Genomic DNA, 15,593 nt, shown 5'->3' on the forward strand with positions numbered 1-15,593 from the left:
CAGATGGGGAAAGTGAGGCAGAAAGAGACTACATTTTTTTTTTAGATGGAGTCTCACTCTGTTACCCAGGCTGGAGTGCAGTGGCATGAACTTGGCTCACTGCAACCTCTGTCACCCCGGTTCAAGCGATTCTCATGCCTCGGCCTCCCGAGTAGCTGGGACTACAGGGAGTGCCCCCACACCCAGCTAATTTTTGTATTTTTTTTTTTTTTTTTTTTGAGACGGAGTCTCGCGCTGTCACCCAGGCTGGAGTGCAGTGGCCGGATCTCGGCTCACTGCAAGCTCCGCCTCCCGGGTTTACGCCATTCTCCTGCCTCAGCCTCCCGAGTAGCTGGGACTACAGGCGCCCGCCACCTCGCCCGGCTAGTTTTTTGTATTTTTAGTAGAGATGGGGCTTCACCACGTTGACCAGGCTGGTCTCCAACTCCTGACCTCAAGTGATCTGCCTGCCTGGGCCTCCCAAACTGCTGGGATTATAGGCATGAGCCACCACGCCTGGCTGAGCCTACATTCTAATAACTATAAAAGGCAAGTCTGGGATTCAAACCCCACAAATCGGGCTCCAGAGTCTTTGCTCCTAATCAGCACACTGCACTGCCCCCGAGGCTGACTACAGGCTCCTCTGAGGGCACCACCATTTTCTGAGTTCCTGCTTCTGGAAGGCTGGGATGGTATGTGGAGAGACAACAGGAAGTAAGGAGAAGGCTGTGAATTTCCAGGTAGATCATTAACAAACATCCCAACTGAGCGTCAGAGCTCCTAACGGCTCCCAGCCTGTTCCTCAGGATCCACACAGAGGCCCTCTAGGGTCAAAGCTGACAGTCACAGGACCGTGACAGTAACCAACCCTCAGGCCTCAAGGCATGCGCCACTCAAAGGCCCCTCACCAGGACACACAACCCAGAGGCCCCCTGACTGCCAGCCCACCCCAGTGCTCCTGGGAGTCTCAGATGGCCCAGCCCTGCCGTGGAGAACTACCCCTCCAAGTGAACAGGTGATGGGGAAGGGGAAGGGGAGCTGGCTTTCAGAGCCCTGCTCACTAAGAGCATCTCACCAGCTAAGAGCAGGGCCAGCTGCCCAGAGGAGCAACAGTCAGCATGTCAGGAGCAACGGTCCAAACACAGAGGATTTTAGGGGGGCTCAGATCCCAAGCAAACCCCAGCAGGAGGCAGGGCAGGGTGAGTGGGCTTAGGGGATGGAGTCAGTTCTGGCACAGAGGTCCCTGGGGCTCAGGAAGCAAAGGGCGCCCTGCACGGGGGAGCCGGCAGGCTGACATCCCAGACCTGTATGTGGCTGCCTTGCTGTTACCATTCAGATCTCAGCTCAGCTGTCACATCTCAGGGACTTTTGATTCCCCAGTCCAAAATAGCCTCTCTGTCACTCACATCATTCCACTTTATTTTCTACATAGCACTTTCACTTTCTGATATGTTGCTTCTTATTTATGGTCTGTCTCTCCTCAACTAGAATGAAAGCTTCATGAGGGCAGGGGCACTGTCGTGTTCACTGCTGTGTAATCAGTGCCTAGAGTGGTGCCTGGCAATAATACCTAGTAATACTTGTGGAATGAACGGATGGATGAATGGGCCCAAAAAGGCCCAGGCCCTTAAACACTGATGAGGGCAAGTATAAACACTAGCTGCCTCAGTCTCTCTTCCCTCCTTTCTTGAGAAATATAGCCTTATAAAATGTTTAATTCTCGCATTTAATTTTTTTCTGATTAAAGCAACATGTGCTGAAATTTAAACATTACAGAATGACATAGAAAGCAAAAGTTCCCTGTAATCACACATCTTAGAGAAAGTCACTATTAATGGTATGTTGTGTAGTAATCCAGATTCAATTTTATTTTTTAAAAAGCCAATCCATGCATCATAGAGAAAGCATTCATAGGCCAGGCATGGTGGCTCACACCTGTAATCCCAGCATTTTGGGAGGCTGAGGCGGGAGGACTGCTTGAGCCCAGGAGTTTGAGACCAGCCTGGGCAACATAGTGAGACCTCATTTCTAATAAAGAAAAAGCATTCATAATTCCAGGCTAACAGAGATTATCATTTCTCCTTTGCAATATTTTCCTATGTGTGTATTTTACAAGTCACCATAATATACTTATTCTGCAACCTGCCATTTTTACTTGTCATAACTATTTTTCCAAGTTGTTATATAGCCTCTGTGCTCGTGATTATAATGGCTGTGTAATATTCCAGCAAGTGGAAAACTGTAATTTACTTAACCTAGATGTCCAAAGGAAACAACTGTTTCCCATTCTACTACTGCAGATGATATAACGAGAATTACCTTTAATGCCTGTAATGGAAGAATTTAGTACTTTTCTTCTCTGGTAATATTTCCTAATAAGATTTCTTAATGGATAATTCCAGAAGGGGAATCACTGAACCAAATGGTACAACAGCCTTAAGGCTGATGGTATAAATTGCTGTGGGGAGATGTGTCTCCCATCTGAGTCATCACGCTCCCACAGAGGCATCCATGGCCATCTCTCTACCTCCAACCCCACTTCTACAGTCTAGGCTTGCTCACACCACCCTGGCTACAAATCAACTCAAGAACACACTTCCTAAAAAACACTCCAGTCAAACTGACTTTGCAAGCCCAGGCTGAGTGGAAAACAGATTCTGGCCCTGAATTATAAACTCTCAACTAGGAGAGTCAAGATCTACCTAAAGTGGAGAAAGACCTGATTACTCCTTTTCTACTCCCTGCAAATTCCTGCATGGAATCTGAAGCTCTGGGCTCCCATGGACCAGCCTAGGAACTCCTAAAAAAGCTTGTCTCTTCAAGATTGCAAAAGCCCAGCTCTGCCTGCCATGCCTTCTGGGGAACTTCCTTCCTGCAGGTCTCTGATCCCACCAGGCTACAGGCCCTGCATAGACATAACAGCCTTCAGGCCAGACAGGCCTCTGGGGGTTGGGAAAGCAGCCAATTGTCATTTTTTAAGGCATCATAATTAAGGAAAAGCCAGGGGCTGAGGCTGGAAAGAAAGGCCTGTAAGGACAGGCAGGGCTGTGCAGTTAGGAGCCTCTCGCCCTACCTCGAGCTTGTCTTGCTGAGGAGGAGATGCTGCTGCTGACATGTGGCAAAAACAAGAGGACCTGCTTCTCCAGATCCCCTGGTGGTCACTCTTATGGCAACTAAGGCTCACAAATCTCCCCACCTCCCAGGGCCCTGGATGCCCTACTCCAGGCCTCCTAGACCAGCACCACATGGGTTGCTCATGGCTTCTGGGCAGAGTCCAGTCCCAGGTGATGCACGGTCCTCACTGCACAGATCTGAAGCCTGACGGCCAAAGTAGATGCTGTTTCCCAGGTGTGGGTGCTCACTTCACTCACGCCAGCAAATCTGAAAGATATGGTTTGGCTGTGTCCCCACCCCAAATCTCATCTTGAATTCCCACATGTTGTGGGAGGAACTGGGTGGGAGGTAATTGAATCATGGGGCCAGGTCTTTCTCATGCTGTTCTCGTGATAGTGAATAAGTCTCATGAGATCTGATGGGTTTTCGTTTTGTAGTCTTGCTCTGTTGCCAGGCTGGGGTGCAATGGCATGATCTCGGCTCACTGCAACCTCCGCCTCCCAGGTTCAAGCCATTCTCCTGCCTCAGCCTCCCGAGTAGCTGGGACCACAGGTGCATGCCACCACGCCCAGCTAATTTTTGTATTTTTAGTAGAGATGGGGTTTCACCATGTTGGCCAGGATGGTCTCAATCTCTTGACCTTGTGATCTGCCCACCTTGGCCTCTCAAAGTGCTGGGATTACAGGCCAATCTGATGGTTCTATAAGAGGGAGTTTCCCTGCACAAGCTCTCTCTCTTTGCGTGCCATCATCCATGTAAGATGTGACTTGCTCCCCCTTGCCTTCCACCATGATTCTCAGGCTTCCCCAGACACTTGGAATTAACCCTCTTTTTCTATATAAATTTTCCAGCCTTAGGTATGTCTTTATCAGCAGCATGAAAACAAACTAACACACTGGGTCTGGCCTGGCTTTTAGAGGCCATGTGGCCATAAGACGGCTCCAGCATGTGATGGCCCAATATTGCTTGACATTCCCCTCCCATTGCAGAACTGCAGCCCTGTGACAGGACCTTGGATGGGGAACAGACTCAGAACTAGAACCTCCAGACTTGTGCCCATGCTGATGAGGTGCTGAGCAGGCAGGATCACTGGGCTGGTGATCCCCTGGGTGCTTGTAACATACTCACTTATCACACCCTTGAGTGTGCAGCTCACAACAGACATCAGGATCTTTGTCCAGGAGTGTCCCAGGATAACCTTTGTTGGCTGGGCCTCAGTGCCATTCTCAGCAACGTAGGCAAGCATCAGCCCTAGGACTCAGGTGATCCTTGGCTGGGGGGCTGGCAGCTTCCATGTGTCCCTGGGAATAAAAGAGGAGGCCTTTATCAGCTCAGACTGCCCCCAGCAGATCCAAGGCAAACACTGCAAGGACCTGGGCTCTGGGGTCAGCACCAGACACTCATCCCCACCTTGGCCACCAAGGCCCTCTCCTGCCCCCTCCTCTCTGCATCCAGTTTGCTCAGGTCTGATTAATCCAGCCACAAGAGTCTGGGATGGTCCTGGACAATCCACATGTCGGGGGTTAGGACTTAGGGCTTCTTGCCTGAATGTGTGCACACTTGTGAATCTGAGAGGAGCTATAATTTTAGAATCCAGTTACATCCTCATTCAGCTTCAAATTACATTCTCACCTTCACCCTGTAGTGGGTACATCTGTTCTCAAGGGCGGTCAGAACCTCATGGAAGGCAGACAATGTAGGACATCTGTTTCAGCATTTTGAAAGCAGAGAACAACCGCACATGCAGAAAAACAAAATGTGTGCTAAATCTTTCTATGTACAATTCTACCTCTCCAATATTTATTCATCTCATTTTATTATTTTGGTTGAGGCCCTTCCTATGAACATCAGTAGCCGGCTACAAGCTAATACAAATCTTACTTTATAATGCCCTTTGCCATGTACTTAAAAAAAAAAATCAAATAGAGACAGGTCTTGCTATGTTGACCAGGCTGGTCTCAAACTCTTGGCCAACTCTCCCACCTCAGTCTCCCAAAGTGCTAGGATTATAGGCATGAGCCACTGTGCCTGGCCAGCCATGTACACATTTTTAATACTATCCCTAAGACTTGACTATTTAATGGAGATTCCAACATTTTTTGTTTTAATATGAAAGTGCTAAAGCTTCCCTGAAAACCCCCTGGATAAAGCACCATCTGCATATGCCCAAGGACAGCACTCAGGCCCAGCATGGCCCTCTGGGACAGCCCAGCCGCTCAGAAGTTGAGAACAGTACGTGGCTAGGGGTGGGAGCTGGCACTCCCCCGTGGATGACCAGGCAGGATGGACCAGAGGCGCTGGCCTGTGCTGATGCCCATGTCCACCTTCCTCCCTCCCCTCTGACCTCCAGGCTCTCTGAGTAGACGCCACTTGGGCCCTTGCTCAAGCTGACAACCTGTGAGGCAGCCAGGCAGCCGAGGAGAAGTGAAAGCGCAGGAATGGGGGACCTGAAACTCACTGTATGGTGTGGTTTTGGGGGGTGCCTCCCCTAGGTCTCCCCTCGGGGCCTCTGCACTGAGAGCATCACAGTGGGCTGCTGTACTCAGCCTTGCCTTCCCCCGACCCCCCAGCTCCTTCACAAACAGGACCCTCCAACCCTCCCCAACCTGTCCATCTTTCCCACTTTTCCCAGCCTGCCGGATGGCGGACGGGGTCACCTTGGCACGTACCTATCACCTTGAGGAAAAGGCTTTAACGGGGCATGTCCGAACCCTCTGGGACTCCCTCTCCACCAGCACCACAAGGACCATGTGCCTGGAGAGTTCAATCCCACCTGTGGCGACTTCCCCTACCCTAGGCCCTCAGCCACATCCACGGCACAAGTCAGAACTAAAACAGAAACAGAAACCAAAGACCACATCCTGCCGGCACAGCCTGAGGGTTGCTGCAGCCAGCTCTGGAAGCCCACTGCCTGCTGGGGTGCAGCCCTGGCACATGAAGCCCCAGCACTCAGAACAGACTCCTTTTCGGGGCAGCGTCCCACCAGACACCTCCCGCTTCCTGATTGGCAGGCTTTTTCCCCAGGAAAAACTTAGTTGCAGGGAGGAAGAGATGATGGTGCTGCAGGGGTCACACCTCTTCCTCCAAGTGCATAAGCTGTCCCTAGGCCTCACTGACACTCCCTATCCCCCAAGAGTAGGTCCCAGGGGACAGAGGACATGAGGCTCCTTTGAGGACTGCAGTACCTGAACCAGAGGTTCTTGGAGCATATGAATGAATGATGAGCCTTTATAGGAACTAACATATGGATGGAACTTAGATCCTCTCTCATGATTTTCTCAGGCTCCTGTGGGGCAAGGAGGGCAGAAATGGTCACCTCTATTTTAGAAATGAAAACACAAAGGGTTCAGAACAGTAAGAGATTTGGCCATATCCAAACATTTGATTCAAATCCCAGTCCTCAGCCTCCAGAATCACCCTGTCCCCATACGACGTGCCTTGGAACTGCTTCCCACCCAAATCTCATCCTTAAGGCACATGTCTGCACGCAAGGGTCTTCAAGTCCGTGTAATCTACTTAGTCCGTTCCAAATAAGCTGCTTATTTTGCAAACTTACAGCTGAGTTTGTCCATGCAGCTTCTCGTAAATATGCCTGAGACACTGCTGGGAGCATGAAGAAGCAGAGACCACCGGCCTGTTTCAAGCCCTGTCATCTCTCCTGCCCTCCTCTGCAGCCACCATTCTGACTCCTTCTTCCAGACCCTGCTCCCTCCTCACTCCTTTGCGATGCCATCCCACAGCCTCCAGGTCATTCCATCACTGATGTTCCCAGGGGGATCTGACCATCCTTCAACTGAAACATGTCGTCCCATCTTAAAATTATTTCTTTGTGTCTATTTCCCCCACCACACTATGAATTCCTTGAGATCATAAAATTTCTACTGGATGGATGGACAGGCAAGGTGAAGAAGGGCCCAGCTACATCTAAATTCTTGGGCAACTGAAACATCTAGTGTTACTAATCAAACATAGCAATGTCTTGTGTTTTTCTCTAATTTCTGGGTCACCATCACAGATGGGTTGTCTCCCACAAAGCGCCATACATGTCAGTTTACCACAGGCAAGGCTGTCTCTGCAGGTGAAGGAAGCAAGGAGGGTGCTCACTTTCCTTTCTCCCATCTCCAGGAGTCATTGCACCACCAGAGAATGAAGAGAGGCAGAGTGGGCAGTCTAGGTTTGCACAACGCAGAAGACATGTCCAACATCACGCAAGGAAGACTGGGGCAGGAACAGACTGTCCCAGGCATCAGGGGAGATACTGCAGGCTCCTACATGGGCAAGGGGCCAAGCGCAGGTTCAGGTCAGAGAATAACAACTCCTGTTCTGTTATTTCTACAATGTGCTGGCACTCTCAAAACCCACATCAGTTTTCATGCACGTAGGATTCACTTCCCAAAGAGGCTACTGGCAGGAAATTCCCTTTGCATCATTTTCTCTCCTTTCCTATAACTATTTAAGGTAAGCTGGACTTGCAGGATTGAGTCTCTGCTTCTCTGACCGGAACCTAAAAACCAGATCTCTCTCCCTGGCCCCTCATCATCTCCTTGGCCTGGAACCTAACACTGGAGACAGAAAGTATGCAGGCAAACACTACCTCTGTTTTCTTACCCCCACTCTCCTTTTCCTTAACCCTCCCCAAATCTCCCTATAAAGCAAAAAAAGTGTTTTTCCTTCTGCTCTCACACTCAAAGCAGAACACTTCTATGACCAGATATGGGGTGGGCATGGAGGGGGTCCCCCACCCCAAACAGTTCTCCAGCGGACACCAGCTGGGTCTCCTGCAGTTCATTTAAACTTTGATGCTGTCTATCCCGAGATAGCAGTGGACCCCACATTTTGAGGGCTCAGTCCCACAAGATTGCCCCCACTTCAGAGGCCAGTCACACACAGTAAATCATCACCTACACTTCTGACCAATTGGCTACAAACCAGGTTGACCCCCTCCGTGGGTTCTATTAATTTGCTAGGATGGCTCACAGAACGCGGGGAAACACTTACCTTTACTGATTTATTATAAAGGGTGCAGATGAACAGCCAGATGCAGACATGGATAGGGTGATGTATTGGCGGCCATCCACCAGCACAGCCACATGTTCAGCCACCCAGAAACCTATCAAATCTTGTTCAGGAGTTTTTATGTAGCTTGATCTCCACCCTCCCACACCTTTCTTGGAGGTTGGATGGTGGGGTCAAATGTTCTAATCCTCAATCCTCTAAGCATTTGGTCTTTCTGGTGACTGGCTCCATCCTGAGGCTGTATAGCCCCTCCACCACCCCACCACTTCCCCAGTAACTTCATTAGCACAAACTCAGGTGTTATCAAAGGTGCTTATTATGAATAACAAAAGGCATTCCTTTCACTCAGGAAATGTCAAGGGTTTTAGGAGCTCTATGACCAGGACCTGGGACAAAGACCGAATACATTTCTTATTACACCACACTCTGACCCAGGTGCCCACAAAGTAGAGAAGATGCCTAAAGGCCCACTGGGGAACCCTCTGGTTACTCAAAGCCCCCAGTTCTTCCCACATGACTCAGAACAGCCACTTTTACTTATCCTAGAGTAAGAAAAGCCCTGAGCACAAATGGATCTGGTAACTTCCTACACCGAGGAGGGGCCAAGCTCAACTACAAAAGCAATCAGTATTCCAGATCCCCTGAGGGGAAAGCCTGTGTCTGTCCAGCTCCCCTGGGAAGCAAGGAGAGGCCCAGGCCATGGGGGCCTGCCTGGCATGGGGAAGGTGTGTGGAGATGGGAGCCAGGCCCCAACCCCACCGGGCCCTGTCCTTCCCCTCTGTGCCCCTTGCTCTGAGCTTGGAAGCTGCATTGTCTGCCTGACATCTCTTCTGTCTCACTTGGAGACCACCTGTCTTGTCCCTCTCCTCTCCCCGTTCCTTCTCCCTGTATAGCCCACTCTATCTCACATGCCCCTCTCAAAATCCCCCTCTGAGCAAACCCTGACCACCCAACTCCACCACCTTGGAGGGTGGTCTCTGGTCCCATGTCCCTTTCCTCCCATTCCCACCTCCGGCACTCAGTAGCTGCTGCTCGCTGCCTGAAAGGCTGGACAGCTGCTGGGCTCTCTAATTAGCTGCCTGGCCGCCGTCCCAGAGCGAGGCATGTGTTACTGTAAAGAGCTGCCTCACCTTGCCTTCATCAATAATCCCCTATGCAGATCCCATCAGGCAGTGGCTGAGAGGCCCTAGAATACTCTGCACGTAAGACCAGGAAGCCCTCTCCTGTCAGCCAGAAAAAAGAGGCAGTGGCCTCACAGACTCACTGGCAAAGTGACCAGGATTTTATCTGGGTTCTCCCCATTACTGCCCATGTCCTGAGGGTGTCCTGGAGGTTACTCCACCACACTGCACGTTAAGAAGCGACGAGGACCCTGCCCCTTTGTTGCCTCACCAGGGATGCAGAAAGAAGCCCAGCAGGGCTTTCAGAAGACAAGCCTGGACTGCTCCTATGGTGTGACACTAGGACTCTGCTTTTCACAGCCTGTACAACCAAGCCACCCAGAGATTTCTAAACAACCAAGGAACTTAGTACAAAAAGTCCTGTGGTAACTGGTTTGTTTATTCAAGGTGTTGTATTCCAGTAGTCAACAAATATTTATTGAGACCCAGTGAAGGCCAGGTACTGTACCATGTGTGAACAAGACAATGGTCCTGCCCCCTTGGAGCTCACAGGCAGGTGGGAGATCAGCAATAACTAAGCAGTCCCAAACATATTATAATTTCTAATATTATGCCATGAAGATGGGGAAGGCCAGGTAGGGGAAAGAAAGAAACCAGATGCTGGAGGGTGAGTCTTAAATGTTAAGGAGGTAGCATTTGCGCATAGGTCAGAAAGATGAGAAGAAGCCATGCAAAGAACTTTGGGAAAAGCATTCCAGGCAGAGAGGACAGTTAGTGAAAATACCCTGAAGTAGGAGAAAGTTAGACAAAGTTTGAGAAACAGCAAGGCCAGAGTAGCTGGTGTTAGGCAGTTTCTCTTCAAAGGTTTCAGTACCTGGTTCTTTGTTCTATTCTGAAAGTAATCTTACCCATCCATCTATCAGCCCTCCCCATCTTTGTTGCACCCAAACACACCCAAGCATGTCCCATCACCTATGTACTCGTCTTTCCCTTCAAGTGCCCACCCTTGCCTCCTTTGATGATGTCAACAGTAGCCTATCGGAATTAGTTTAGATTGTGCGGTCCAACCCCAGCCAACACGGGGAGGACACAGGAACAGGGTCTGTGTTAGGGATAAAAACCCCTGCTCTCCTTTGTTCAGTGTGCTCCTGTGATTGTAACTGACAAAGGCAGCACCCTTCTGCAGAAGTAAATTGCCTTGCTGAGAAAACTTTTTTTTGCCTGAGTGCTGGTTTCACTTTGCTACACTGAGCTTTATTTCCAACACTGGGGGGTCAGTGTACTTTGGATGCTGTCAATACCCTGCCTGTTGGGGTGAGCATCAGGCCCCAGCCTGGCCAATCACAGCACCACATTCCCCTGGTTCTGTGATTGGTTCAGGGATGGATACATGCTCCAGTCAGAGCCAATCCTGAGATTCTTGTTGGAATGGCCACAAAGACCACAAAAGAGGAATCTTCTTTTTTTTTTTTTGGACTTGGAGCTATAAGGATGTCAGTCTGAAATTGACAAGGTAGGGCCAGGGACAGTGGCTCACACGTGTAATAAACTTATTTATTTATTAAAAATAAATCAGGTTTTTTTTTTTTTTTTTTTTTTAATTGAAGGATGAGAATTGTTCTGGGGAATCTGTGACAGTTGCTGTCTGCTCTCCATCTGAACCAATTGGGACCATTCCTTTCCTTAAGTAACAGCCCACAGGAAAGGCCAGCATGCAGTCAGCTGGACACTGACCCCAGCCACACCAAGCACCTCCACCATAAGCCTTAAGCCCAACAACCCCTGCCCTTCGCTCAGCCCCTTGCTGGACAGCTCCATATACTGAGAAAGCACCCAGTCTTGCTAATGCTCAAAATATGGCTTCAAACAGCACTTAGGCAAGAGTAATTAAAGGGAATGTTATCTCAGTCAGTCTCTCATTAGCCACGTAATTAGACTGCTGAAAATAATTAACATTCCTTTTGACAAAGGATAAGAGGACCCATTACATTCATTAGGACAGCCTCAAACCAGCCTGAGAAAGGCAAGAAGAGAATTTAGAGATGAGACCCAAAGAGGTTATGCAGCTTTCTCAAGGTCACAGTGCTAGTAAGGGCAGGGCTAGGATTTGAAGCCAGGCAGTGTGCCTGTGGGTTCTGTGCTCTATCAGAGAAGCAGCTATGGGGGCTACAAGGTTTCAGCCAGCAAATCTAGGCACAGGAAGGGCCCTGAATTGGTGGTTATTGAATTTGGAGCAGCCAGGCCAGTCGGCCGTGCCCCTGCCCACCATGCTTATACTCTGGACACTAGGGTTGAGAAGTAGGGGATGCCTAGACCAGTTCTTGCCAGTGCCCAGCAGGTACATCCCACCCTCCTGTCCACAGCCAGTGGTGGCTGGCTCTGGTGCACAGAATCAGCGTTCACAGAGAGGTGACCTGAAGACCTCAAGATCCAACAGAGGAACACAGAACAAAGGCTCATCCAACATTTGACAAGAACCAGGGCTACAGAAGAAGCACCAAATTTAAAAACAGAAGTGGCCAGATGCAGTGACTCATGCCTGTAATCCCAGCGCTTTGAGAGACTGAGGCAGGAAGACTGCTTGAAACCAAGTGTTTGAGACCAGTCTGGGCAACATAGTGAGACTTTGTCTCTACACAAAAATTTTAAAATTAAATAAAGCAAATGGGGCAAAATGTGAATCACAGGTGAATCTGGGTAAAGAATATATGAGTGTTTTGTACTGTTCTGGCAACTTTTCTGTACGTTTGAAATTATTTCTAAATAAAAAGTTTGGAGGCAAAAACATCAGGGACCTTCTTGTTAGGACAGGGGGTGGGGCCCAGAAACAGACATGGAGGCAAATCCAGGGAGAACCACACTGGTCATCAGAGGTCTGCACTGGGCACAAAAATTCCAGCTCTGGGGTTTCTGCCTGCCAAATCCCTCCTGGAAACATTTCCTCTTCCAATTTGGCCCTCCTTTTTCTTGCTTCTCCACTGAGTTACTCCCTCCACCTCCCAGGATCAGCAATCCTGCAGAAGGCATCCATCCTAATGCCAGAAGACAGGGTTAAACTTTGGAGTCTATTCGCATATGTAGTTAGTATCTCCTGGAGATGTTTTCACACTCGTTTTGTCCACAGCCCATAATAATGAGTCAGGTTACATTTGTTAAACCACAGCCTTCTAGATTTTTTTTTTTTTAGATGGAGTTTCACTCTTGTTGCCCAGGCTGGAGTGCAATGGCACAATCTCGGCTCAGCGTAACCTCCGCCTCCCAGGTTCAAGTGATTCTTCTGCCTCAGCCTCCTCAGTAGCTGGGATTACAGGTGCCTGCCACCATGCCCAGCTAATTTTTGTATTTTTAGTAGAGATGGGGTTTCACTGTGTGTTGGCCAGGCTGGTCTTGAGTTCCTGACCTCAGGTGATCCACTCACCCTGGCCTCCCAAAGTACTGGGATTACAGGCGTGAGCCAACATGCCCGGCCAGCCTTCTGGATTTTATATTTTATTTCCCCCAAAGTTCTGTGCTATTCCGAGTCACACTGCCTGACTTAGGCCTTCAGGCCATGTTCCTCCCTTCTGAGCTCTCACGCAGGCTTTCTAGGGTAGATGCCCCATTTCAACACCTCAGCACCATCACAACCACCTGATTCCAAAGCAAAGCCCTCAGACACAGGCACAGCCTCCTCCTCAGGTTCACTGTCACAGCTGTGTGTGGCCATGTTAGATAATGCACAGCCAGACAGCTGAAAGAGTCTTTACCCACTGTAGTCCCAGCTATTCAGGACTCTGAGGTGGGAGGATTGCTTGAGGCCAGGAGGGCAAGGCTGCAGTGAGCCGAGAGGGTGCCACTGCACTCCAGCCTGGGTGACAGAGTGTGACCCTGTCTCTTAATATTATTTTTAAAAAGTTTGTATCTATTTATTTTGAGACCAGGTTATGAGACTGGCTAATTTTTTTATTTTTGGTAGAAACAGGGTTTTGTCATGTTGCCCAGGCTGATCTCAAATTCCTGGGCTCAAGTGATCCATCCATCTAGGCCTCCCAAAGTGCTGGGATTACAGGTGTGAGCCACTGCTCCTGGCCTTTTTTTTTTTTTTTTTTTTTTTCGAGACAGGGTCTGGCTCTGTCACCCAGGCTGCAGTGCAGTGGCACGATCTCTGCTCACTGCAGCCTCTGCTACCCAGGTTCAAGTGATCCTCTCACCTCAGCCTCCCAAGTAGCTGGGACCACAGGCACGCTCCATTACACCTGGCTAATTTTTCGTATTTTTGGTAGAGACGAAATTTTGCCATGTTGCCCAGGCTGGTCTCAAACTCCTGAGCTCAAGCAGTTTGCTCACCTCAGCCTCCCAAAGTGTTGGGATTACAGGTGTGAGCCACGTGGCCGGCAGATATCCTGTCTCAAAACAAAGAGAGACCCACTTAGGACTAAAGGGACTCAGACAAACCATGCTATTGTACACATTCACTAGCTTATTAATTTGGGAATCTTTACATGCATATTTTATGTCCAGACCACTGAATGCAATGTAGGCTGGGGCATGAATGCTGACGCACAACAGCAGGGCTGGTTGTTTTTTAAAACACTGGCAATATAAGAGCTTGGAAATTCTACAGTAACATCCAACATCAGAAAACTAATAATAACTTACATTCTTACAGTGCTTTTTACTTAAGCGAGACATTTCAAATTCATCTCAGTATTCATGCATTCACTCACACATTCATTAAACATTTACTCAGTATCTATTTTGTGCCACCAGGTACATTCAAAGACCACAAAGTCAAAGACCCCAGCCCAGGGCCAAAAGAAGCTGACATTCTATATGGTCCTGGATTACCCATCTGCACACTACACACATGCTTAGGGCACCGGCCACCATGGGGCACCAAGAAAATTATTTTAAAGAAGAAAAAATGAGAGAGAATACAAATGAAGTCATTTGGCTTCAGCACACATATAAATTATCTGTGTTTTATATTATAATTTAGAACTATATTAATTTATTTTTAATTGCTTATGGGACCCTAATATCATCAGTGTTGAGGGCCTCTAACTCAGTCCAAACAGTAAATCAGGGATTACAATCCTAAATGCTAACAATCTTAAATGCTAACAAGGGTCAAGCAGCTACCACAAATTAGTGAAGGCTATTAAGAAACACAACACACCAGTCCGGCCAACATGGCAAAACCCCATCTCTATTGGACACTGGGGTTGAGAGCCAGGCATGGTAGCGTGCACCTGCAACCCCAGCTACCTGGGAGGCTGAGGCAGGACAATCGCTTGAACCAGGGAGGCAGAGGTTGCAGCAAGCTGAGATCGTGCCACTGCACTCCAGCCTGGGCAACAGAGCGAGACCCTGTCCAAAAAAAAAGAAAGAAAAGAAAAGAAACATGACAAAAATTAGCGAAGCCTATTAAGAAGCCAAGACTGACAGGACTCAGTGAGTGATTTATTGGGAGGGAGATTGAGAGGGAGGAGTCGAGGATGACACCCAGAATTTTTTTTTTCTTTTTTTTGAGACAGGGTCTCATACACTGTCACCCAGACTGTGAGTGCAGTGGCAGAATCTCAGCTCACTGCAAACTCTATCTCCCGGGTTCAAGCGATTATCCTGCCTCAGCGTCCTGAGTAGCTAAGATTATGGGCACGCACCACCACACTCATAATCTTAGCCCCCACCAGGGGGCTAATTTTTTGTATTTTTAGTAGAAAAAGGGTTTCACCATATTGACCAGGCTGGTCTCGAACTCATGACCTCAAGTGATCCGCCCACCTCGGCCTCCCAAACTGCTGGGATTACAGGTGTAAGCAACTGTGCCTGGCCTAACATTCAGACTTCTGACTTGCACAATGGCACCCAAGAGAAGAGCTACAGGAAGAGGTACGAATCTGGGGACCCACAATGGGCTGCCTTTTAGGTGCTCTAAGTGTGAGGTGCTCCAGGACATGTGGGAACAGTCAGTTTGGGACCCCACCTGGATGAAGCACTGCAGAGGAGGAGCACACTGTGGAGAAGGTACATGGGGTGACATCTGGGGCTGGTGGAGGACGAGGTGCTTTGAAGGGGCCAGAGAGGCAGGAGGACACCCAGGGAAGCGGAGGCAGGAGAGTGCTGGAGGCTGTAATCAACTGCAGTTGTAAGCTGGCCAGGGACAGAGAAAGCTAAGCAGCACACTAAAGAGCATGTGAGATGGAGGAGTGTAGGTTGGGCGCGGTGGCTCTCGCTTGTAATCTCAGCCCTTTGGCAGGCTGAGGTGAGAGGATGGCTTGAGCTCAGGAGTTTGAGACCAGCCTGGGTAACATAGCAAGACCCCATCTCTACAAAAAATTTAAAACGTAGCCAGGCATGGTGGTGCAGGCCTGTGGTCCA

The 15,593-nt window shown here is 49.2% G+C and overlaps 1 protein-coding gene across 3 annotated transcripts in view; it reads right to left on the reverse strand.

Annotated features, from left to right (window-relative positions):
- TMEM229B (transmembrane protein 229B) overlaps positions 1-15,593 on the reverse strand; it is a 44,944-nt gene that overhangs the window by 10,657 nt on the left and 18,694 nt on the right. For 2 of the 3 annotated variants that reach the window (XM_028850402.2, NM_001194355.2), the window contains 1 exon segment: positions 4,222-4,394. The gene's annotated coding sequence lies outside the window, so the exon portion shown is untranslated. 3 annotated transcript variants of the gene reach the window in all.

Source organism: Macaca mulatta, chromosome 7 (genome assembly GCF_049350105.2).
Source record: "Macaca mulatta isolate MMU2019108-1 chromosome 7, T2T-MMU8v2.0, whole genome shotgun sequence".
Taxonomy (NCBI): Eukaryota; Metazoa; Chordata; class Mammalia; order Primates; family Cercopithecidae; genus Macaca; species Macaca mulatta.